The sequence below is a fragment of the Phyllostomus discolor genome, chromosome 3 (assembly GCF_004126475.2).
Source record: "Phyllostomus discolor isolate MPI-MPIP mPhyDis1 chromosome 3, mPhyDis1.pri.v3, whole genome shotgun sequence".
Classification (NCBI taxonomy): Eukaryota; Metazoa; Chordata; class Mammalia; order Chiroptera; family Phyllostomidae; genus Phyllostomus; species Phyllostomus discolor.
Genome location: NC_040905.2, coordinates 22,262,511 through 22,288,061, shown reverse-complemented (window position 1 = coordinate 22,288,061; position 25,551 = coordinate 22,262,511). Strand labels below are relative to the sequence as shown.

The following is a 25,551-nucleotide window of genomic DNA, read 5'->3' as shown; positions in this document are numbered from 1 at the left end:
TTCCATATTTAGTATTTTGAAACATACTCTTTTATGTTGCATTTTTTTCCAAATGTTTTACAATTAATCTGTAATGCTATGGAATGAAATAAGGGTCATATTAATCATGACAACAATTCAATGCTTTATGAACTAGAATGACGAAGATGTTTGTATGCGGACAAGTAATGCCAGTTGTGTATATTTTACAGTAACCTCTAGCCTTTAAATTGAGTTGACATATCACAGGATAGTGGAGAATCAGTGACCTACTCCACATTTTTATGATAGTCCCTGTATGAAGGTATAGCCAAGAGCGTATTTGCTCATTTGTTTCTGTGGGATATGGAGCCATTAAGTAATTTCACCTTTAGCAATGTCAGCATAATAAATATAATATGTATTTTTTCTCATTTTCTTTTCTTTTCTCAAATTCTATAAAGTCATTTACCACTTCATCATCACTGCTTTCCTTATCTCTTACATTTAGATTCTCTTGAAATAGAGCTCCCCTTTATGCTTTTCCTTTAACATTTAATAAGTAAAAAAAGTGGCTAAAAGCTACACATTTGTCAATGAAAATCACCAATTTTAATATTTTCACCTGTCTGGCTTTCTTGTTTCAAGCAAGTTCATAAGCATGGATTGAGGAACACTTAGAGAAACCTTTAATTGTCACAGAGATCGCAGAATGGAATCAGTTTAAGCAGTTGAAGGCAACCTTTGATATGGAAATTTCACCAGAGGCATTTAGACAGACTCTAATGGTTTTTAAATTTTCTGAGCAGTTCTATGATGAACTTATAAAGCAACCTGGCACATTTTTACTCTTAACTTTTTGTCATTCAGATACTCTTCATTTACATAGAATGAACTGCAACAAATGTTTATGTACTTTATTTTTGTAATGTTCTTTCATTCAGTTTAAGTTGGTCTTTTATGATTTTGAAACCTTTATGCTTTTTGATAAATTATGCATCACTTCTGGTGGATAAGGTATATATTCTTATAAACTTTTCTTCCATCTATATAAGAGTAAGAGCAAGGAGGACACAAAGAATGACAGAGTGACAGTCGGGACTGGTTGATAGTTATCTTTATTATAAATTTTTATTTATTAGGACAGTTATTGTGTTTTGCTTTCTATTGTTTAAGGGTGGACAGAAAAGCAACTAAACTTGCATTTTAAAAATATAAGATACATTAAATTCAGTCCTGAACCACTTCTGTAAATTCTTATCTAGTTTCCCTAATTTCTACTCAGCAAGAAATCTAAGGTTTATATTGGTACCAAGTTCGAGAGCATTTTAAAGTATTTTGTTATCACTAAATGAGCCCCATTACTAGGGGCTTTAGGTACTTCATGTAAAATTTGTATTTACTTGTACAAGTATCATATTAAAATAGAACTGGTATCTTTATGCTACTTCAAATATCTACCTTAAATGTACATTGTATTGTCTTCTTAAGATGACAAGTAATTTTCACATATATTATTTCATTTGTTGTTGTATTTTCTTAAAATAGAATACTTTTGTATCATTTTTCCTATGGATATATATAAAAGCTTTTTCTATGTTCTTTTTTTATTGAATAGAAATGAACATATTCTCTTTGTACAATAGGAAGTTACCATTGAAAAGTCACCTCCTCATATCAATTGTCTCATATTTCCTGGTTTCCGGATCTTCCTCATTATAATAGTACTCACAGAAATCAACTTAATAAAGGTTAATTCCTCTCTGACCTTTACAAAATAGCACTTGGTGGTCATTTACATTTTGAAATATTTTGTCTTACTGACTACCCTTCATCCTGTTTCTTATTTTTTTCAGGATAAAAATGCAATATTCCATCTTGTTTATAGATTTTCTCTGATCTTATTTTTTTCTTTATTTTTTTAAAGATTTTATTTATTTACTTTTAGAGAGAGGGGAAGGGAAAGAGAAAGAGGGGGAGAGAAGCATCAATGTGTGGTTGCCTCTTACATGCCCCCTACTGGGGACCTGGCCCACAACCCAGGCATGTGCCCTGACTGGAAATTGAACCAAGTGACCCTTTGGTTCGCAGGCCAGAACTCAATCTACTGAGCCACACCAGCCAGGGCTGGTATTATTTCTTCCTAATAGATTAGCTATTTGTGTTTTCAGAAACTATTAGTGTAGCCTTCCGTTCTTCACTTTTTATTTTTAAAGGAAAAATATGGGCATGTTGACTGTTGATTGTGCGTGAATAACAGAAGGAAGCTGCCACTTACACAGGGTCGGGGACCTCAGCCCCTGTTACAGCCTCAGGCAGAACTGACAACCTTAGAACATTAATCAGATTAGAAACATTTTTTAGAAACATTTTTTTTGTCATAAGAATTAAGGTTATTTTAGGCCCTGGCTGGCATAGCTCAGTGGATTGAGCACGGGCTGCGAACCAAAGTGTCGCAGGTTCGATTCCCAGCCAGGGTACATGCTTGGGTTTCAGGCCATAACCCCCAGCAACCGCACATTGATGTTTCTCTCTCTCTCTCGCTCTCTCTCTCGCTCTCTCTCTCTCTGTCTCTCCCTCCCATCCCTCTCTAAAAGTGAATAAATAAAAAAATCTCTAAAAAAAAGAATTAAGGTTATTTTGCTCTTATTCTTTTATCACACCCTAAAGATCTTTTAGTGGGAAAGTAGTTTCAGATCAATTACACACGAATGAAGATCATGAAGCCTTATAATGAAGCACCATTATTTCTAGAGTGCCTTTCAGGGTAGTGCTCCAAGATCTGAGCTCTGCAGGTGCATGTGTATGCACCTGTGCCTGCTGTAACAAGTACGTAGCTCCTTTGGTGACATGGCCGGGCAATGAGAAGATTGCCTAGGTTTATAAGGGCCACATTTCACTGATCTCAGTGATATGGCTTCAAGTCAATTGGTAAAAGAAGCTTGGCAATATAGTTTTCCTTATGTTCAAGAAGGTGCTGGAGCATGGTGAGCACACAACATCTTTAGATAGCTAGTAAGTACCTTTTGTCATAATGTAATGCTCCCATATTTTTAGGTCATTCCAAACACATGAAATATTCTCTCCTACTCATACTTTGAAAGTTTAATGATACATTTTCCTTAAGTCAGCTCAAAAGTTTCCTGAATAGCATTTTTAAAAAAAGGTTCAATGCTATAATGGAATCCAGGATATGCAGAAAAACTTAACTTGAGGCCAAGAATAGGAGATGAAGGAAATGAAAGTGTGGAATTTGTAACTGGATTCCTAGATAGCTTGAATGAGAAGGCAATAGCAAATGTTCAGAATAAGGTCTGAAAATTCTGAATGTGGTGAGAACCAGAGGTAAACTAATATTTAGCAGTGACCCAGTAATGGAATTTAAATATCAATGAATATGTGTTACATATGTATTTGTAAACTAGGATCAAAGCAAACAGAAAATAACATACAAGAAGAGGCAAAATATATGTATGGATTTCAAGCTTATCTTAGAGTTTTGTCAAATTATAATAATCATATATTCATATATATTCACATATATATGAATATATTATATATGAATAGATAATTCATAATTCATAATATAATTCATAATATAATTAATTCATAATTATAATATGAATATATTATAATCATAGTGAGCCATAATTTATGGATAAAATGTAACAGTAATTCAATGATAAAAATTATATCTATTGGAGTACAGATGCAGAATTTGTAGCAAATTAAAATAAAATCAGGAGAAATACCACTACTAACATTTCAAGAGCAGCAAGTTTAGTCATAGGTAGACTCAGTTTTAAAATAGCACACAGAAATACAGATGAAAGATATTAATTATCATGCTTTATAAAAGTTTGCATTTTATAAAATTTTATTTTGTGAAACATATATATAGAAGAATATATAGACATATGTTTACATTTTTAAGAATAACAGAAAATAATAGCTATGTAATTACCATTCAGGTTAAGCAACAAAGCTTTTTCAGTGCCTCTAGCAGTACTTAGGCCCACGTGCACAGTCCCAACACATTGCTTTCCTCAAATATTCTTCATTTTCTAATAATAATAATCACCCTGGATACTCTTCTCATAAGAGCAATGCATGTACTGGACAGATGTGTGAAGTAAGTATCTCTTGACCCTATCATTAGAGCCCCAGCCCATCAACTCAAGGATAATCACTATTTGCATTTTTTTTTGTAAACTTTCAGTATACTTTTTGGTACATGCACTAAAAAACACATGGATGTATTTTCTATTTATGCAAAAATTATACAATAGAGAGGGCTCTGTACTTTTCAACCTAATATATTTTGTAATGTTATGTCAGTGCTATGGATACACTTCATTTCTTCTGGAAGTAGAGTGCTCCATTATAGACCCGAACGGCCATTTATCAGACCCCTGATTCTGACAGTCTGGTTGTTGTCAGGCTTTGTTTTAAATTCTTGAGAATACTGCAATAAATATTCTCATACTCACTTCCTTGGCATTCTTATTTTTTAAAAATTATTTCTAGCAGTGAAGTTTCATAAACACAATTTTTTAAAGGTGGTTGGATGTGAGTATCCTGGAATCTCTGGGGAGTTATGTTGTGCATTTTTAAGGTGGAAACTCTATACTTACCAGCGTCTCCAATTTTGATAAATGCAGAATTTCCCGATGGAACTGTACTAGGCACATATCTCAGTGGGGTTGTAATATGGTGTAACTATAAATAGAATTATATTTGCTTAAATTGACATATACAATAAAGTGCATGCTTGTCATGGATAAATACTTTTAAAATAAATGATAAATACTAGACAATTTGATTTAATGTAAAATACTGTATTATTAAAAATAATGACATTTCCTTAGGTTCTTAATAAGAATATATTTCTCCTCTAATAGGCGGTTGACTTCCAATCCTTATTATCCTTTTTATAACAATACGTAACTAAGGCTAGTTTTGCACATAAGTTTGATTTCAACAAATCATTTGTAAACATAGTAATTAATAAAAATTACTTCCATGTATATCTGCTGAGCAACCAGAATTTACTCAAGGACGTTATTTAAAAAAAAACAATAAGGTAATCAAGAGTGAAAATAATCTGGACTTCCGGCAAGATGGAGGAGTAGGTGGACGCACCATATCTCCTCGTACAACCAAGATTAGAAAACCAATAATTTACAACAATAATTTACTATCAGAATAACACCCAGATCCGGCAGAGGATTTATCTGAATGGAAGTTGGGCAGCCAAGAAGTTGAAGTAGACGCGTTCATCTGGACTGGTAGGAGAAGACGAGCCGGCAGGGCGCGGGGCTGGGTCCACGGCGCGCGGAGGTCGGGGAAGGTTTGGCGCGAAATCGGCGCAAAAGCCATCCGGGGGCTCAAGAAGGCAGCAGTGATCCCTGAGTACGAAAGCTGCGGCTGGCAGACCTAGAGGGGTAGCGATTGTGGACCAGGGCAGAACTCGCGGCCCAGAAGCCCAGAAAAGGGTCTGAGTCCAGGGGAACGGAACTACCGCCATTGTTTTCTTCCGCCCCGCTCCCGCTCCCGCCCCGCCCCCCACATATAACGTCACAATCTAGCGACCGGGGTGCTCAGCCCCCGTGAGCACCTAAGGCTCCGCCCCCCACCGTAACAAGAGCAACCAGACCGGAAAATAAAAGGAGAGACAGGGGAAAAAAAAATATGTTTTCAACAGAGCAGATCAGTCCCCCAGGACTCATCCTTTTGAGCGACCAAGAATTAGCCAATCTATCAGATGCACAGTTCAAAACACTGGTGATCAGAAAGCTCACGGAACTGGTGGATTTTGGACGAAATTTAGATGAAAGAATGCAGATTACCATAAAACAGATGCAGGAAGATACGCGGAGGAGAGCCAATAGTGAAAGGAAGGAATATGAGTCTCAAAACAATACAGTGGACCAGAAGGAAGATACAATCAACCAAGCAGGAAAGCACGATGAAATAAGAATTCAAAAAATTGAAGAAAAGATTAAGAGCATCCAAGACACCTTTAAACGTTCCAATATCCGAATTATAGGGGTACCAGAATCGGAAGGGGAAAAGCAACAGATTGAGCACGTATTTGAACAAATAATAAAGGAGAACTTCCCCAATCTGGCAAAGGAAACAGTCTTCCAAGAAATCCAAGAAGCTCAGAGAGCCCCAAAGAAGTTGGACCCAAGAAGAAACACACCAAGGCACATCATCATTACATTAGCCAAGGTCAAAACGAAGGAGAGAATCCTAGAAGCAGCCAGAGATAAGGGGACAGTCACCTACAAAGGAGTTCCCATCAGACTGTCAGCTGATTTCTCCAAAGAGACCTTACAGGCAAGAAGGGGCTGGAAAGAAATATTCCAAGTCATGAAAGACAAGGACCTACATCCCAGATTGCTCTATCCAGCAAAGCTCTCATTTAGAATGGAAGGGCAGATAAAGTGCTTCTCAGATAAGGTCAAGTTAAAGGAGTTCATCATCACCAAGCCCTTATTTTATGAAATGCTAAAGGGACTTATCTAAGAAAAGAAGATAAAGAAAAGACATGTATAGTAAAAGGACAGCAAACTCACAAATATTAACAACCACACCTAAAGCAAAACCAAAAGAAACTAAGTAAACAATTAGAACAGGAACAGAAGCACAGAAATGGAGGGCACATGGAGGCTGAGCAGCAGGGGGGTGGGAGGAGGAGAGAGGGGGAAAAGGTATAGAGAATAAGTAGCATAGAATGTAGGTTGAAAATAGATAGGGGGAGGGCAAGAATAGTACGGGAAATGTAGAAACTAAAGAACTCATAAGTATGACACATGGACATGAACTAAAGGGGGAAATGTGGGTGGGAGGGGGTACAGGGTGGAGGGGAGAGAAGGGGGAAATGGGACAACTGTAATAGTATAATCAATAAAATATATTTAAAAAATATTGCAAAAAAAAAAAAAAAAAAAAAAAAAAGAGTGAAAATAATCTCCATTATTTTTTTGTAATATCACTTACAGTAGTTCCTCTTTATCTGTGTTTTCAGTTACCCCCGGTCAACAGGGTCTGAAATATTACAGGGAAAATTCCAGAAAAAAATAATTCATAAGAAGTCATTTGCATTCTGTTCTGAGTAGCACAATAAAATTTTGTGTATTCCTGCTCCATCCCACTAGAAAGTAAATCATGCCTTTGTCTTGAGTCTCATGTCGGGGAGGGGGTACTTGCTGGTCAGGTGACATTAGTGCAGAAACTTGAAGAAAAGGAGATCTTGAACTGTGCTTAAATGTAGACAAGGACTCTCCAAGGGTAGATAAAAAGTCTTCCCATAGGATTTGAAGTAGAATCTAACTGGTAAATATGGTGAACAGCAGAGCATGCAGAACGGCCAAAGAAGATCAAGTCATGAGCTGTTGAAAATGTAATTTTACATACAACACAAATGGGCTGTGGAGTGGAAGGTCGATTCTACACTGAAGACCTGAAAGAAGGGCAGCACATGAGATAATGACCACTTTTGCAGGCCCATGCCATTCAATGGATGATTATCCAGGAGTAACCTTGATGGCTATCAGCAGGGCATGCATGCACGTGTGTGTGTATGTGTGTGTGTGCTCTTAATTTTATGTGATTTCTGTGAAGAAGAAGCACAAACAACAGATCTGCAACTTGCCTTTCAAGCCATGGCTAGGAGCCGTGCCTGCATGTTTCACGGTGCTCTCCTACACCGGTGGGTTCTGAGTCCATTCATTGTCCCTGGAGCAAGCCGCTCAGTACGTCCTCCTAGCACTCTGGACCCAAGTGTTTACTTTCACGTTAGATTTTTGTTGGCACTTATAATCTGTATTTTTATGACATCCCATAATTATTTATTCCTTCACTCAATACTTTGTTTGGCTCACTCCTCCACTTGGAAATGAACACCAAATATTTGAAGACAAAGCGATATTTCATTGTATCAGTTAAATGAGTTTTAATAACATACATTGAATAAAATTTTACAATTTAAATTTAGCACACTGTCAACAAAATTTAATATGGTGATAGATTATGTAAATTATGTAGTAATTCACAAAATTGTGAAGATAAAGTATTAAACATTTTGAATCTCTTGAACCATTCATTTTCTGTGGTACTCCAAGAGTTAAAACGACTTCCAAAGTGCCAATTTATTTTTAAAGAATAATTATAAAATTATCATTTTTCCATAACTCCCTACCCTCGAATTATATATTAGTTTTTCTTTTTGTAGTAAATGGAAAATAGATATTCAGAGTTAAAATCTGGGAATACTTATTTCTCTATTTTTTCCATTCCTTATATCTTATCAAACACCAAGCGTACCTTACATTTCATTACTAAACATGTTCTTCATTAAATTTCTCAGAAACATTTATGTATGTTAACACTTTGAAATGGCATCTGTGTACTAAACCATTGCAGTGGACCACCAGTATAGTCCAAATAATTTGGATATGACTTTCTGACAGAACTCTCGAAATATGTCTCACTATTGTTCCCTCAGTTCATTGTGCCCAAAAGTCAGCATGAAAAATCCTGTGTTTGAACTACTCCATAACATCTTTTACACTTAGGCTAACGTTCAGAAAACATCCTGCAAATCTTCCATCTATTTCTTTTACACCATCTCTTGCTTTTCTCCTCTGCAGCCATCCTCTCCCTGGGACTTCCCACCACGTCCACGGAGGACCCACCCTGCCCCTTCTCATCCTTTCTTCTTCAGATTTTAGTTTAAATGCCTCCTCTTCAAGGAAGGTTTTCTTACCTCCACCGTCTTTGCATCCGATGAACCAGATTAACATTCCCTTCCACGTCATTCTTCACATCTTCTCAGCACTTCCAGTTGCTTGCCCCCATGTCTTCCTTGACTACATGTGTTGTAAGCTCGTTGTGAGCAGAATACATTCTCATGGTGTGGTCCATCATTGCACCACAAGGACCTGTTAATCGCTGAGCACACAGCAATCCCACAGTGGAATTTGGTTGATGAATAGGGAATTGATTAATAATTCAGGCTGTGGAGAACGTCGATACAAAGCACAGTATTACTATATATAAACATATTAACAATTTTGATCTTTATTTGAAAAATCAACACTAATTTCTCAGCATGAGCCAGGAACACTGGAAATAAGTGGGTGGGAACAACATGACACAGGGTCTAGAGCCATGGGTCTGGGGCCCAAACAAGGCCGTATTTCCATTTCTTCCATCTGTTCTTTTCCATGTTGGCTTCCTTCCCAGGCAGCTCTCCGCTACTACCAACCCCTTGGCATCCTGAGGGTAATTACCATAGTTCTGAGTCCTAGGCACTCTCATAAAATTTCTGGAAATTATTCCAAATGGACCAACTAGGGGCACGATCCCATCCCTGCAACAATCTTTCTGAGATTAGGAGGATGCAATTATGATGACCAGTCAGTCACTTTAGGGATGCATGCTTCTCCTGAGGAGCGGGGTGCAATCTCATCCAAACCACATAGATCAAGGGTCAGTACACAGATTATTCCCAGCGGGCTTCTGGGATAATGTCATACAAAGAACTGGGAATGAATAAATGTGAAAGCAGCAAATTGTCTACTAAAATGTAACTAGGCAAGCAGGGTCAGAGAGAGTTTAAGCAGAGAAAACAGCAAATGCTATCACTCTGGTAACGAGCATACATGCAAACTAGTAAGGCCATTCAAATGGGCTCTGGAAGAGAGCACATAGCAGATACAAAGTAACATGGGTAATAAAGTAGGACTCAAATTGAATAAAGATTTGCAACTCATATGAAGGAAATTTAGGAAGAAATTGAAGGGTTTTCAGAATCTTATATACTGTGTTCATTATACTGAGTATTTTGTTCATTGGTGTATTCCATAAATCAATTATGTCACTATATTAAAAAATAAATGTTAACTCTTGGAAGTAAATCTGTTTCATCTTTATAAAACAACTGATAGAAAAGTATCTGATACCAATTAACAGATCTAAATTGCTATGAAATCAATTTTAAATATAGTTACCAGTCCAGTGTTCTTGTATAACTGGAATAATGTAATGTGATTATACATTTATGATGTTGATTGTATTCCTTCTCATCTAAATTTTTTAAAAAGTATCTTATAAATATATCCTTAGATTAAGAAAGGTGAAATGTTTTCAGATATTGTTTCTATAGAAATAATTTATATTCATATATGCCATTTCTAGAACTGGTGTTGATACTGGTCGATTATATTATGCATAATTATTAGGGAGGAAGCTAATGATAACTGTTCTTAGAAGAGCTGGAAAGATGCTAAAAACCAAAGGAAGATATTTTTGAGAAAAAAATAAAGATATTTGATTTTTCTTTCCATTGAGAAATTCATGTTGTAAGAACACTAAAAATGCTTCAGTTCTTTTATTTAATGTGTTGCAAGTTGAAGCTTGGAATATCTTTTGTTTAATTATTCAACTGGAGGGGCAATGCAATACCTAAAATAGATGCTTTAATGCAAGTTTTCCTGAGATTAATTACTTGAGATTCAATACAGATAATAATATAATTTTTAAAAATGTTTTTAATTGTTGTTCAAGTACAGTGGTCTCCATTTTTCCCCACCACTCCCCACAACCCCAGCCATCCCCACCTCCCACCCCTGATCCCACCCCACCTTGGTTTTGTCCATGTGTCCTTTATACATGTTCCTGAAAACCCTTCCCCCTTTTTCTCTCATTATCCCCTCCCACCTCCCCTTTGGCTACTGTCAGTTTGTTCTTAATTTCAATATCTCTGGTTATATTTCACTTGCTTATTTGTTTTGTTGATTAGGTTTCACTTAAAGGTGAGGTCATAGGGTGTTTGTCTTTTACCACCTGACATATTTCACTTAGCATGTAATTTTAAAAATAGATATTTATTATTTCCACACCATTCATTATAAAGTAAACACACAGGGTATTATGGGAATTTGAACTAATGGAATAAATACAATTGTAGTTTCCAGAAGATAACATATAAAAGAATTATAAACATATTTCAATATCCATGATACTTTTCATTTTTAAGTGGTAATTATCTGGACTTGAAATCTAGTCATGAAAATAAATTCATATTTTTCTTAACAAGGAAATTTCATACTATGTTTACTAGCTATCCGTCTTCACATTTTTTAAAATTTAAACTTATTGGGATAACATTGGTTAATAAGATTATATAGGTGTCAAGTGTGAAATTCTATGATACATCACCTGTATATTGAATTGTGTGCCCACCACCCAAAGTCAAATCTCCTTCCATCACCATGTATTTGACCCCCTTTACCTTTTACTATTACCCTAAAGTCCTTCACTATGGTATCCACCGTATCGTTGTCTGTATCTACAAGTTTTTGTCTGTTTTTCTTGCTTGTTCCTTTGTTGTTCTAAGTTTTATATCTAATTTATGAGCTAAATCATACTGTTCTTAATGTTTTTGTCTGATTTATTTTGATCAAAATAATATTTTGATTAAAATAATATTAACTTATTCAGCCAAATTTTGTAATCTCTTAAATCTGAATAATGCAGTTTATAACCTGTGGGAGAATTTACAAGTGACCTAATGGGTCATTGGAACTTGTAAACAACAGAGGTTGCACAGTATCCAATCACATAATTAGCAGAAATTACGTGAATATCACCTTAGTGTTTGCACAGGTTTTGCTGTAAGAACTTTGATCTAATAATTCAAAATGAAGATTATATGCACTACATTATCTATATCATCATACTTTATATCAATTATCTAATAAATATCTATTATACACTGTGAGTTTTAGATGGTGCATAATCACATAATTATGCTGATAATATATGTCTTCAAATTCACAAATGCTTCTACTAGCTTAATATGTAAATGTACTTTCTCATCAATTCTCTGCCTTTCAGAATCAGTAGGACATATTTAGCTTGCATTCTAAAGTACTCAGTAGTGCCTGTCATCTAATATTTTTGGTTGCCCCTTTTCTGGGCAAATGTTCCATGGCATTTCTTTGCCCCCTCCCCCCCCAACCCCGGAGTTTGGTGAAGCCATATTCTAAATTCAGATGAATATGTTACAAACTGACTAGTGAATTTAATCGTCAATTGGTAGGAACCCTTACAGCGTCCTCTTGTTTTCGTGGCACGGACACTAGTAATTTTCAAGATGGTGGATGCTTCTGCAGCCCAAGTCCCTGAGTGTCAAAAGTGAGCTGAGATCCTTTGTTAACCTCTGAGGGTGACATTGTGTGAAGGAGGATGAGAAATAGCCAGTGTCTCTGTGCTGATGCAAGAATGAGTACAGAGAGAAGAGGGCAGCTATGAATAACAAGGTAAAACATGTGCCATTGCCTTGGGAGCTGAATGAGCAGGAACAAAAAGTAATAGAGAGAAGGTCATGCACTGAGGGACTCTGTATTTTAAAGAGAAAACTCTTTCTCTGCTCTAAGCAGTAAGCATAAAATTATAAAATAATGCTCTGAGTAACAAAGGCTATTTCATACTCAGTCTAGCAGCACGGAGGGCATATAGTCTCTAATCAAATGTGGCTGAGAAGGGTAATTGGAAAGAAGAAGCCATAGCTCAGAGTCAAACATCACAATTTGGAAACATTCAAGTGTAGGAACACAATATCAAATGGGTCAAATATGTTCAAAAATTTAGAAATTTCTGAGGTTTACAAAGGCAATAGAGTGCATATAATTTCCATTGCAAACCCCCCCCAAAACAAACAAACAAAAAAACAACAAAAAAACCCACTGGGAGGGAGATGGGGCCCTCACCCTGCCCACAAACACATACATCGCTCTGCACTGAGACCCAGGCATATTCTCACTAGGTCAGGTGTTGCTGCTAAAAACTTTTTGTTTTCAGACTTCTTTGATGCTTAGCATCACAGATAAGAGATGTTCACATTGTCCTCTCCTGAGCAAAGTGGAGGCCAAGACTTGGAAGCAGAAAGAGCCTGTAATGAAAAGCCCTCGATTCTTTAGAAATTCCAGGAAGGTGTGAGTATAAACCAAGAACCTAATCTCTTCCCTCACAACACTTGCCTGATCCTGGGACCATCCAGAGGGAGAGGCCTAAGGTGAGGGTCCTGATGTCGTGGTCCCCAGGGAGAGCTGGGCTCCTCTGTGATAAAAAAGTGTATCACCTTCCCTTGATGTAAATGATGGTCTTAGGAATCCCTACTGTGTCTTTAAGCTCTGGAAATACTCTGGGCTGAATTTTTCACATATCTGAGGGCAGAATTGAATTCGGTGAAAAATGTGGACATTGGGAGAGGAGAAGATTTCTTTTGTGGCCCTGAACAAATACAAACACTGACAACTGGCGTGCACTCTAAAGCACATACTGTCTCAGGAGATGACCTTCTAATGCACAAAGCAATGCTGCCTTGCAAGGGAATACCAAGATTACACTAAATTCCCAGAATGCATTGAGCTGAGAGTAGGCAAAGTACCAACTAACAAGCATGGAATTAAGTACAAATGTTAAAGTGTGGTAATATTAACACAAATACTTCAAATCAAAAATAAAACACAAACCAGATGGAATTAATTAGGGTTAAGATGAGTTCTACAAGGAGAAAACGGAAAGGATGATGATATAGTGAGATTAATCAAAAAAGTGAAAGAGGGAAAAAAATCCCTGAAAAATTCAAGTCTTTATTTGGATGGACTCACTAAATTCACTAACTATTGATGAAAAATCGAACACTTTTAGTGATATCCAGAAAAATATTTGTGTTGTTTTTGGTAAAGAATGGGTAAGCAGTTCTCAAGCACAGTGGCTTTGGCAAACTGGTAGTTTGGGTTTCAGAAACCTTTTATACTCTTAAATACCATTAATGATCCAAAAGAGCTTTGTTTATGTGGTTTATATCTATTCATTTGCATTGTACTGGAAAATAAAATTATATTTTAAAAATAATGTATTTATTAGTTTATTAGTACAGGTTGACATAAAAACATGTTTTCATAAAAAATGTATATTTTTGCAAAAATGTACATTAGTGAGAAGAAAGATGGTTTTTCAAATTTTTACAAATCTCCTTAATGTCTAACTACCAGAAAACAACTAAGTTCATGTCTGCTTCTATATTGAATCTGTTATGACACATTGTTTTGGTTGTAGCACGTGAAAAAAATCTGCACATACATGTGTATTTGGAAAAATGAGGGTATTCTAAAACTTTTCAGAGTATTTTGTCATTACACCAGAATTTGACATAATAATTTCTGAATGTTAGTTGCTATGTAGAATCCAAATCTATACCAATGCATTTTTGTACTTCTTTACATTAAAATCTGTGGGTTTATCCTGCGTATTTGTTGGGGGCCGCCCTGCCTGGTCTCAGGAGGCTGTAACCCCCATGACTTAGCCTGAGTGAAAGACCTCCAGACCAGGAGCTACTAAAAAGACAAAACTTATTTTCCTGGCATGATCGGCAGTCAATGATGGGTAACAATTCTCTAAGAAAGAGAATGAATCTAAGACAGATGTGATCACATGGTATGGCCTGAGGAAAGAAATTCACGGGGCTGTGGAAATGAAGGGGTGATCGACATCAACCCCTGCCCCCTTTGGCTTTGTCAAAGCCTGAGTCTTTGCTCTTGGATGTGAGAAATCCAAGTCTCCTGGCTGCCTTTGTCTTTGCTGTTAACTCAGGCCTGCAGGGGCAGTTCAGACCAGAAACGGTGGACCCCCGGGGTAATCAGGCCTGGGACATAGAATACGCAAGATCCTGTGAGATCTGTTTGCTGGAGGATATTATTAGATTAGAATTTCAAGGCACAGACAGGAAACCAAAACTGCCCTTTGAGCCCTGTTAGATAAAACCCCAATTTCTGCCCAGAATCACAGCGGGGATTCTGTCTGCACCTTTGTAAGTCACCTACTTCTTTCTATCTTTTCTGCCAGACTGTGAATCCACAAACTAAGTCTGTTTTCTCAATAAAAATCTGTTTGGGAATGGACATGGAGCGCTCCCCACGTGAGGAGTGGCCCTTCTGTTCCTATTCCCCCACAGGACCTGGTTGTCTCTGTGTATGTTTTTAGCATGTTTCGACAAGCATCTGCAGCCAAGATGGATACTGCTGGCCGGTATCATCCACACATATTGAATGGATCTTTTTTCCATGTGCAGATTTGTAATGTCATACATCAACCATTTGGAAAATACCACCTAACTGCAGATGTTTCAAATAGTTTACACACTTCATTGTACACTTTGAAAACACAAACACACACAGAACACACACATCCATTTACTTTTGAAATGTCTTAGTATCAAGAAGCTGCCAGGTCTCATAAGGGGCACAAGTTTTCCAAAATTCTACTTTGTCCGTGAAAGCTCAACTTTTATGATCATCAATAAAAACTATCAACTGTATTTCTTTTGCCAAATATTCATGTTTGAATAAACACACTTGGTATCTGAGTCGCTATTGCAAGTAAAAATGGTTTTCCTTGAAGAAAGCAGCAGATTTATCTGATAGCTTGTACAATTAATTGCCTGAGTAATTTCCTGCAGGTAACTTTCAAGTCAGTATGTAGTAGAAATGTTTCATACGTATTTTCTATGTCTTCACAAAGAACATTAAAAAAACATATTCACAAAGGTTAAATTTTGATAACAGTAATAATTATTATTGTTTCTGCAAGGATATTCTTAAGTGAAACTGGGCTTTTTATTTCTTGTGAATGCATGGTAGTGAACAATGAAACCCCAACATCCACAGTCTGATGACAATACTCTTAAAAACCAATGTTGAAGACAAGTGACATCTTAGTATTATTTTGAACATGGTTCAATTTAACAAACTCCCTAAAAGTGTCTTTGGCACCCACACCAAACCACATAACACCTTTGAGGGCCACCAGGAAAAAGACTTCCCACTCACTCCACCCTCCACAACAAAGCAGAGATGTTAAATTACAGAGAAGCTCATCCTTCTCCCACCTACCAGTCTGACTACTGTAACCTGGAGGGGAAAGTCTGTTTCACGAGATAAATCAGGAAGGTGGTTTCTGCTGTATCGTGGTTAACACCATCCCCAAGGGCTTTGTCCTCATCAGCTTGGCGGCCACCCTCTCTGTGCTCCAGCCCACGGGGAGAGAAAATAAGTCATGAGCAGCCGTTATCTTTGAAGACGTGTGAAACGAAGGATGTATGCATCTCTCCAACTGTGCTCCTTTGGCAGACACTTGATTCAGCCCAATCACCAAAAAAGCTAGAGAAGTAGAAAAGCTAAACAAGTATATGCCCAGGAAAAAAAGACAGAATAAATTTTGAGTGTGTGCCTATGTGAGTCTTGGTGGAAGGGAGAGCTAGACTGACGATCTTCCAGGATTTTGGAATTTTGAGCATTTTTTTTAAAAACTAGAATCTTTCAAATAGATGAAACAATTTATTTCTATTTCAAAGAAATATATTAAAATTGGTAGTTTAAAAATGTTAGTAGATCATTGGGCAAAAAAGGCCAAAGAATCTTATGGACAGATAAATGATAATTTACCCATGGACCTGAAACAAAAACTAAGGACTCCCAATTTTAGTTACATCATCTATGAAAAATACTTCAGAAAATGGTCTAAATAACTGTACATCACTTTAAAATAGATACTTTAAGAAGAGATCAAATGAAAGTAGGAAAAAAGAAAGGTGTGAGTGGTGATAATTTATATATCGTTAATACAATGACAGCCTGCTTGAAATTTTTTACTATAAAGGCTAAGCAAAATTTGTTGAAATGGAGTATTTGTGTAGCAAACAACAAATCAAAACTCATATAAATAGCATAACATCATTTTTATTTTATGTTTCGTCTTTCTATTTTTATTGTTGTTCAAGTACAGTTGTCTCCATATGGCCCCCACTTCTCCCCTCCACTCCACCCATCCCCACCTCCCGTCCTCTATCTTACCCCCCTTTGGCTTTGTCCGTGGGTCCTTCATACATGTTCCTTGATGGCCCTTCCTCTATTTCCCCCGTTATCCCCTCCCACCTCCCCTCTGGTTACTGTCAGTTTGTTCTTTATTTCAGTGTCTCTGGTTATATTTTTCATGCTTGTTTGTTTCATTTTTTTTTAAACTAAATGTGATGAGTTGGAGCAAGGGGAAAGGAAAATGTTCTTCTAAGGTTAAAAGCCTTTAAAGTGAAAAATAATTTTGTGTTATGATAAAAGAAAATATGCTTGAAGGGCACATTCTTCACAAAACTGTAAGCACCAAACCATGTAGCATTCCAAACATAAAGCCCAATCTGTTAGAAGTGTAGGGGTAACTTGATAAAAGTAGAATTATATGCTGGGAATGTAATATTTCTTTCTCAGAATTAGGAAGGTCTAGTAGAAATAAATAAATGAGAACATATAGGAACTGAATACTGTAATAAACATCACTCAGATATAAGTATCTGATCCTGTATTCTATGAATATCAAATATATATATTTTATATATATTTTATTAGTATCTGAAGAACATTTACAAAATCAATCATATACTTAGGCTCTAAGGGAAGTCTTAAAGTTTTTTAAAAAGTACATTTTTCAAAGGCTACAACTGTTGCCATAAATTCAATAAATTCAGACATAAATTTAAAAAATATGATAAAAATTCTAAGTACTTTGTTCAATATAAGGAACTCTTTCATAAATAATGTTTAACTGCTGAATCCAAAAAAGAAATATGCCTTAAATTATAATCATCAGGAAAGTTAATGAAAAGGAATATATTTTTAAAAGATTTTATTTATTTATTTTTAGAGAGGGAAAGGGAGGGAGAAAGAGAGGGAGAGAAGAATCAATGTGTGGTTGCCTCTCATGTGCCCCCTACTGGGGACCTGGCCTGCAACCCAAGCATGTGCCCTGATTGGGAATCAAACCAACAACTCTTTGGTTCGCAGGCTGGCACTCAATCCACTGAGCCACATTAGCCAGGGCACAAGGAATATACTTAACAACAAAACTTATAGACCACTTTAAAATGTTTTAAATATCTTTGCATTGGCTGAATGTAATTGGGGTAAGTCCTCATTTTGTATTAGCCAGTTTGGCTGCACTAACAAATACGCCTAAAATCTCAGCAACATACAACATCAGAGATCCCTTGCTCATGTTCCCTGATTGCTGTGTTGGCCTGGGCTCTTCTCTATGGTGAGCAGGCTGAATTTGGAAATCCAGGCTGAGATATCAGTACTTACATGAACAATGCCATTTTCATCACCACACAGCTACATTTAAATCATTAGCTTGCAGGTTCCCACTCTGCTTGTATTGACCAAACAAACAGCATGGCCAGGCCTCATTATGTGGACCATGACTTACATGTTACTGATCTGGAAGCACTGAAATTCAGAGGACAAGGGCAGGGAAACATCATCTTTTTAGAGAGAAGAGGAAGGGGCTGAAATAATCTGAAAAATAAAACAATCTTTCTTGTCCCTTACATTAAAAACTTGGTATAAACCAACTCAACTGGCATAAGAGTGCCTTAAAATAAAAGATAAAAATAATACAAAAGTATATTATATTGGGAATAAGAAAGAATATATAGCTACAGATAGATAAATAATTGATCAAATCATATTAATATAATTTACTACACATGAATTTATGGAAAAAAAGTTAAGGAGAGTAAAATGGGTAATGCCATAGTCCAACAAAAATTGCCAGTGTTACAGAAATATAAGGTTTTACTAATTACTAGATAAATTAATGTTATCTTAGGTGGTTTTACAACTAAGATCTAATTTTTGAAACAGCAATATTACTTAGCTATTCTCAGAAACATTTATTTTCTGTAGATTGAAGAACTTTTATACCAAAATCTAACACATATCACTAATACTGGTAAGTCATTCCTCTCCTTTATACATGTTACTTGTCCAGCCTTCCCCTTCTTTCCTCCATTATCCCCCTCCCCTCTACCTTCTGGTTACTATCCGTTTGTTCTTTTTTTTCAACGTCTATGGTTATATTTTGCTTGCTTGTTTATTTTGTTCACTAAGTTCCATTTATACGTGAGATCATATGGTTATTTGTCTTTCACTGCCTGGCTTATTTCACTCAGCATAATGCTCTCCAGTTCCATCCATGCTGTCATGAAGGGTAGCAGCTTCTTCTTTCTTTCTGCTGCATAGTATTCCATTGTGTAAATGTACCACAGTTTTTTGACCCACTCATTTACTGATGGGCACTTAGGTTGCTTCCAGTACTTGGCTATTGTAACTTATGCTGCTATGAACATTTGTGTGTATAGGTTTTTTTGAATTGGTGTTTCATGATTCTTAGGGCATAATCCTGGTAGTAGAATTGTCAGGTCAAAAGGTAGTTCCATTTTTAGTTTTTTGAGGAAATTTCATACTGTTTTCCACAGTAGCTGTACCAGTCTACATTCCTACCAACAATGTACTAGGGTTCCTCTTTCCCCACAACCTCACCAGATGTTTGTTGGCTTGTTTATGATGGCCATTGTGACTGGTGTGAAGTGGTGTCTCATTGTGATTTTAATTTGCATCTCTCTTATGGCTAGTGATGCTGGGCATCCTTTCATATGTCTCTGGGCCTTCTGTAAGATTGAGTTTGGGAGGTGGGGGTGGGTGGTGCAGGGGAGAGTAATTGGGGAAAAATGGGGACAACTGTAGTTGAACAACAATCAAAAATATTAAAAAATACTGATAAGCCTTACATTATTTGAATTGTAAGTATATGTTAAAATTGAACATAAATTGTTACCCTATAAAGTCAAGTGTTGGAGTAATCTCAATCTCATTTTTTAAAGTGGAAGTATAGAATCAATATTATAAAAATTATCAAACTAAGATATTATATCATTGAATTAATGGATCTATTAGGAAGTGTATAAAGGGAAATTTTCAAAGTCCAAACACTATTTATAATAACAGTCTTAGGTGGCATTAGGATGGAAGAAACATATCATGTACAATAATTCTACACATTAGAATTAGGCTCCTCTTGCAATAATAATGCTTCATTAAAATCCATTTCAAATCTCAGTGGCTTCCAACGACCACACTGATTTTCTTACTGTGAGGGTTAATTTTATGTGTTAATTTGGTTAGGCTACAGTATTTGGCCAACACTAGGTTTACTCTGAAGGTATTTGTAGATGCAATCAACATTTATAATTAGCTGACTTTAAGTAGCGCAGATTACTCTCCATACTTTGGGTAGTCCCTCCAATCATGTGAAAGCTTTCAAAACAAAGAAGGAGGTTTCCTAAAAAAGGAATGCTGCCTTCAGACTGCAACAGAAATCCTGCCTCAGTGTAGAGCCTGCTGGCCTGCTCTATAAATTTTGGACTTGCCAGCACTCATAATCTCATGAGCCAGTTCTCTACAATAAGGCTCTCTTGTCTCTTTCTCTGTCTCCTGTATGTATCCAATACACATCACATTATATAGAATATATATATGAATTTATATACATATGTGGATATGCATGTATATATATATATGATATCCTATATAAAATACATATAATCTGGAAGATTATATACACACACACACCCAATCTCATTGAAAGCCTCTATTTGAATTGTGTCTAATCCCATCTCGTTGTACAGAGCACATCTCTTGGCCAAAACAAAGTCAGAGGGAGAGTCAAGTACACATCGCCCCATAGAGGAAGGGAGGGGCATTTTCTGAGGACTACACATGACAATACCAGAATTCAAATAACAATTTTTGTGTGAGAGAAAAAAAGAATTCCTTATACTATAATCATTTATGATTAGTTTGGAAATTTTGATGGATTACATAAGATGGTAAAGTAAAATAAGTGACTTGTTGTTTCAAAAATAACATAAAAATTACTAAATTTTGTTAAGCTAATTTACTTTTGGGTCTGTTTTCTGATAAATTATACTAAAATACCAAAATCATTGTTGACATTTGGTAGGGTGACTAAAAATATAGTATATATTCTTTACATTTTTTTGTATTGGAAATGATCAGTTCGTATGAAATATAAAGATGGTCTCATTATAAAATGACAAAGAATCTCTGAAATATTTAGGGTCAAATTCAATAATAAAGTTATGGAACTTTAAAGAACATTGAATCTTATTGAAACATCTAACAGAAAACCTAAACAAGTAAAAATCTATACTGTAATTTTGGAAGGGAAGATTTAATGTTTTTAAAATATTCAAAATCAATATGCCATTAGCATTAGTAAGTATATTTGATGTTATTTTACTTCGCCTCTAAAATTTTCAAATTAATTAATGATTTCAGTTTCATATGGAATACATATATTGAAAACTTGCCAAAAATGTTTTAGAAGAAAATATGGTAAAAAAGATTTTCTTAATAGATGATATTTAGAATAATGAGGACTATGATGTTAACATTGACCAAAATATCTTTAGGACAAAACAGAAATATTTGTGTTGAAGATAAATCATATTATATTTTATTAATATTATTTTCTTGCTCTATTTTCTTGTAGCTTTAGCGACAAGGTGGACAGTGGGATACTAGCAGTATGAATTAATTTCTTTTGGCTCTATTTAGCAAGATCTTCAAGGAAAATGAGCAAAGAAAGGAATTGACCAGTTTACAAGGGTGGAAGCATATACTGTGATTTATAATTGCAATGCATTTTAAATGAAACAGCAAGATATGGGCATATACACACAATATAATTAGTTATTATTATACAATTTTTATAAAACAGAAAATTTCAAGAAATCTATGCATTTATGAAATGATTTGCATTGAATATATGTGAGTAATGAGAAAAAGATACATAACATGAAAGGCTTTTCATTCTGTTGTTTACTTTGATGCAAGAAGACGGTAAGTAAGACAACAGTAACACTATCCCTGAAGTTCTAAATAGAAGAGGTCACATCACAGCCCCTAACCCATTATTTGCAGGAGTGAAAGGAGACAAAGTGAGGACATCAAAACGGAATGTAAGAACATGTATTTTGGAGTTGTTTCATCCTTCCTGGTAAAGGTCAGGTTGAAGAGAATTTCTGAGAGAAATCTGCCCCTCATTTAATCATCCTCGTCAAATGCACAGAAGATGATGAACAGAAACGAAATACCTTTTCTCATGTTCCTCTTATCTAATCTAAGGCTTCCTCAGCTACCACATCAAACAAACTGCATTCAGGTCCGTTGCCCTCATTTTCACAGTGTGTGAGGAGGGCTCACAATAGCCTGGTCAATGTAGCGAGCACGGGGGACAGAACATTGAACAATACAAGCACAGTTCCTGCCATTTTAGCATAACTCATATTATAGGATGATAGTAATCAAACCATTACAATAAACTCTCAGGAAGGCTGTGATATTGCAAATACACAGTGTTCAGGAGAAGCCCAGTTTTGGGGCACATATGCCAATTTAAGTGGGTCAATGAGGTTTTTCCAGAAAGAGTGGGTCAAGTCTGAGACCTCAATGATAAATATCTGTACTCTCCTGTTACAGCACATGACTGCATAAGCATAGTTCAGGAACAGATAATACAGTTGGGGCATTTCTCCTTCCAGAATGAATGAAGCCACATTGATTTCAAGCCTTGAAAAGTAAATACGGCATTAACAGAGTAAGTTAAAATGAAGTCAGAATTCCTATTTCAGAAAAAGATTATGAAAGATGATAAATAGAAGCTTTGAAGTCATCATTTTTATCTTATTATAAGAAACAAATAAAAGTATATTGCAAAAATGAGAGAAGAAATTCAGAAGTATGAATTCATTCACTGAGATGAAAGATATACAAATGGGGAGAACATATACTATGAAGTAGAAATAAAAAGATGCTATTAATGATAAAAATTATACTAACTACATTAAAACATTTTCAGATGCATTAATTATTTAACCATCTCAGAATCCCTATGGAGTATACATTAGAAAAGTCAAAATGTAATTTGGAATTTAAATCTGTGCCAAAAGCACTAAAGAGATGAATTAGTATTGCAGCAACGTAAGTTGGTGGCACTGAGTTCAAACTCAGTGCTCTCCTCCTATAAAAAGAACAGGAAAAAGGTGAAAATAATGAAGTAAGTAATTATAAGTGCACAAAATGGAATAAGAGACTCAGCAAGAAGAGGTCAAGCAGACAAGTGCTGAAAAATAATCACATATTTTATAGAAAAAGACTCCCACAGATACCTGAATTTGGGAATGAAAGGATTCATTGATGTGAGAGGAAATATCCTAAAGCCATATAATCACTATTGTGAATTTTTGAAGTCCAGGGACAGATGGAGAACCCTACAAGCATCTAAGTAAAAACAGCATACACACAGACAATTGTGCTTACATATTAGCAATATATGAAGAGTAATTATAATGCCTTACCTTCTCAGTTTTGAGGAGCACACAGAGGCTGGGACCCATTCATCTCATTCCAAAGGGAATTAGGTTTGCTGTTGACAGGATGACCAGAAGCCTGGGATCTCAAACCCACCCTGTCCCTGCCCTCAGGGTCTCTGTCACTGTAGTAAGTTCCAGGGGTACCATACTTCTTACCCGAGACAATCCAGATGGTCTGAGGCCAGTCCATGTTCATTATGACCCAAGCAGAAGAGTGGGAGTGAGCTGCTGATCTCTGCTGCAGGTGCCAAGAATTACAGGGGACAGAAGAAATGGCCCGTTAAGCAACCCCCGCACCCAGTGGAAATAGTCCATCGACCGCTCACTCCATCTACAGAAATAAAACCCAAAGGGAAGCAGGTCACTCCAGCTCGGGATTTATTGCTAAACTTGATTTTATCTGATGCAGTCAATTTGACATGAGTCAGTGAAGACAATGCCCCATGTGATGTGGCCTCTCCTGCCACAGGAAATCAAGCCAACTTTCTGCCGCAGTCACAAGTCTGGCATACGGCGGTGGCTCTGGATCAGAAACAGTCTTCTACTTTTTTTCCTCAGTCTATGAGGGGGACACGTTGCCAAGCCCAGTGCGATGGTGGATTTGGGGAGCAAGTGCAGCCGTGGCCCACACAGGCTTGATCAGCAAGTTGGATCCGGTTGATCTCATCTGCATCCCCCTGAGAACATCCATCTGAGAGACTCAGACCACTCAGGCTACAGTGGAGGTCATGACCCTAAAGAAGGGTATTTGAAACTGATGGTCTGTATACTTCCAAGTGGCAGACCAGATGGCTGTGAACCACAGCCAGAGTGTGGGTAATAGAACATACCAGGTCCTTAGGGGCATTGTCTAAGGTAATGGAAATGACTTCCTTGATCCCATTGTGTGGACTGGCTCTTAGTGGTTGGCCTTCCAGAGTTCTCACAGAGGCTGGATTGTTGCTACCACCTAAAGGACACCCAGGACTTTTATTTAACCAAGCCATCAGCCAACCTGGCCTAGGCATTTAGGATAATCCTTAAATCAAGAGCCACACAGAGTTAGTGGTTTTTCTTTGGAAAGCAGAGTGAGGAATCAAGCTTCTCCTCAAACAAAACTGCCATTTTTTTTTTCAAGTGAAATTGAGATAACGCAAGGTCCAGCTTGGGTGTGCTTTTGAATATAGAACCTGAACGTACTACCGAGGACTATTGGACCCTTAACTTGTTAGTTGTTGAATCTGAGTCAACTCACCTCTAAATGGGTTCAGTGAGTCAGGACCTGGTTTCAATAAAGCAGGTAATTGTTGCCTCATTTTTTTAAGTGCTGTACTTGGGGGCTTCATCAGGCAGGTGGCAATATTCTCCTGTGAAACAGCTTCTCTGAATTGCAGCAGCAACCACATCTTTAAAGGTGTGATTCCTCTTTCTCCCCTTGAGATTCTAAGTCATTTCTGCTGGAGCAGCCTGAAGGAGACAGGTCGCCTCTCTGCAGGACTGCAGGTGGCTGTCCCTGAATTGGGAGAATTCTCTCTTATGCTTAGTGGAAGGGCACGGGATGAACAGCAGTTCTATTACAGCTTTAGCAGTGGAAATATAGAAAAAAGGTTCTTGAATTATGCCTCTGGGTCCCATGACGAGACCACTTAAATTTCTCTTCCCAGGGCCAAAAACCCATTTGAATTGGAGTGTTTTTCCGCTTATAAGAACATTGATAGGGAGGTTTATTTGAAAGATGGACATATCTTACTAGCTCTGCTGCTCTGACTGATATAAGCAGATAAATCAGGTGCCTGGCTTCGATCATTTTATGCCTCTCTTTCTTGCATAACACAAGGCCTGATACATAGCGTGTATTCAACTCTAGTAAGTAGTTGGAGAGCACAGGATTGCTTTTAGGAACAGAAAGGATTTATGATGTTGGAGCTGCAAAAAGTCTTACGGTTCTACATCGTTATGAACCCCTAGACTCAGCATAGTTCTTCATATCCATCAGACCATAATATAATGTCCAGAATGTGCTGTGTATCAAATAAATATTTTTGAATGCTAAATCTCTTATCTAGTAAGTAGTAAGTGAGTGATGAGCAATCATTCTCATTTCCCCCCCGAGAACACAGCACAACAAAGTAGAGATGAAAGCAGGATCATACATCTGAAAGCCTAGGGTAGAGTCTATCTTCAGACTATAAATGCAAAATGCCCCCACAAATCTTACTGATGGAAAACATTAATAAGGCTCTTTAAAACATTTT

The 25,551-nt window shown here is 36.7% G+C and overlaps 1 long non-coding RNA gene across 1 annotated transcript; it reads right to left on the bottom strand.

The window, feature by feature from the left end:
* Positions 1–8,584: 8,584 nt before the first annotated feature.
* On the bottom strand, positions 8,585–16,763 carry LOC118499420. Its single transcript, XR_004901899.1, has 2 exons — positions 15,927–16,763; positions 8,585–8,981 (listed from the first exon to the last, which is right to left on the bottom strand). It is a non-coding gene; the product is annotated as an uncharacterized LOC118499420 (long non-coding RNA).
* Between the last annotated feature and the right edge of the window lie 8,788 nt (positions 16,764–25,551).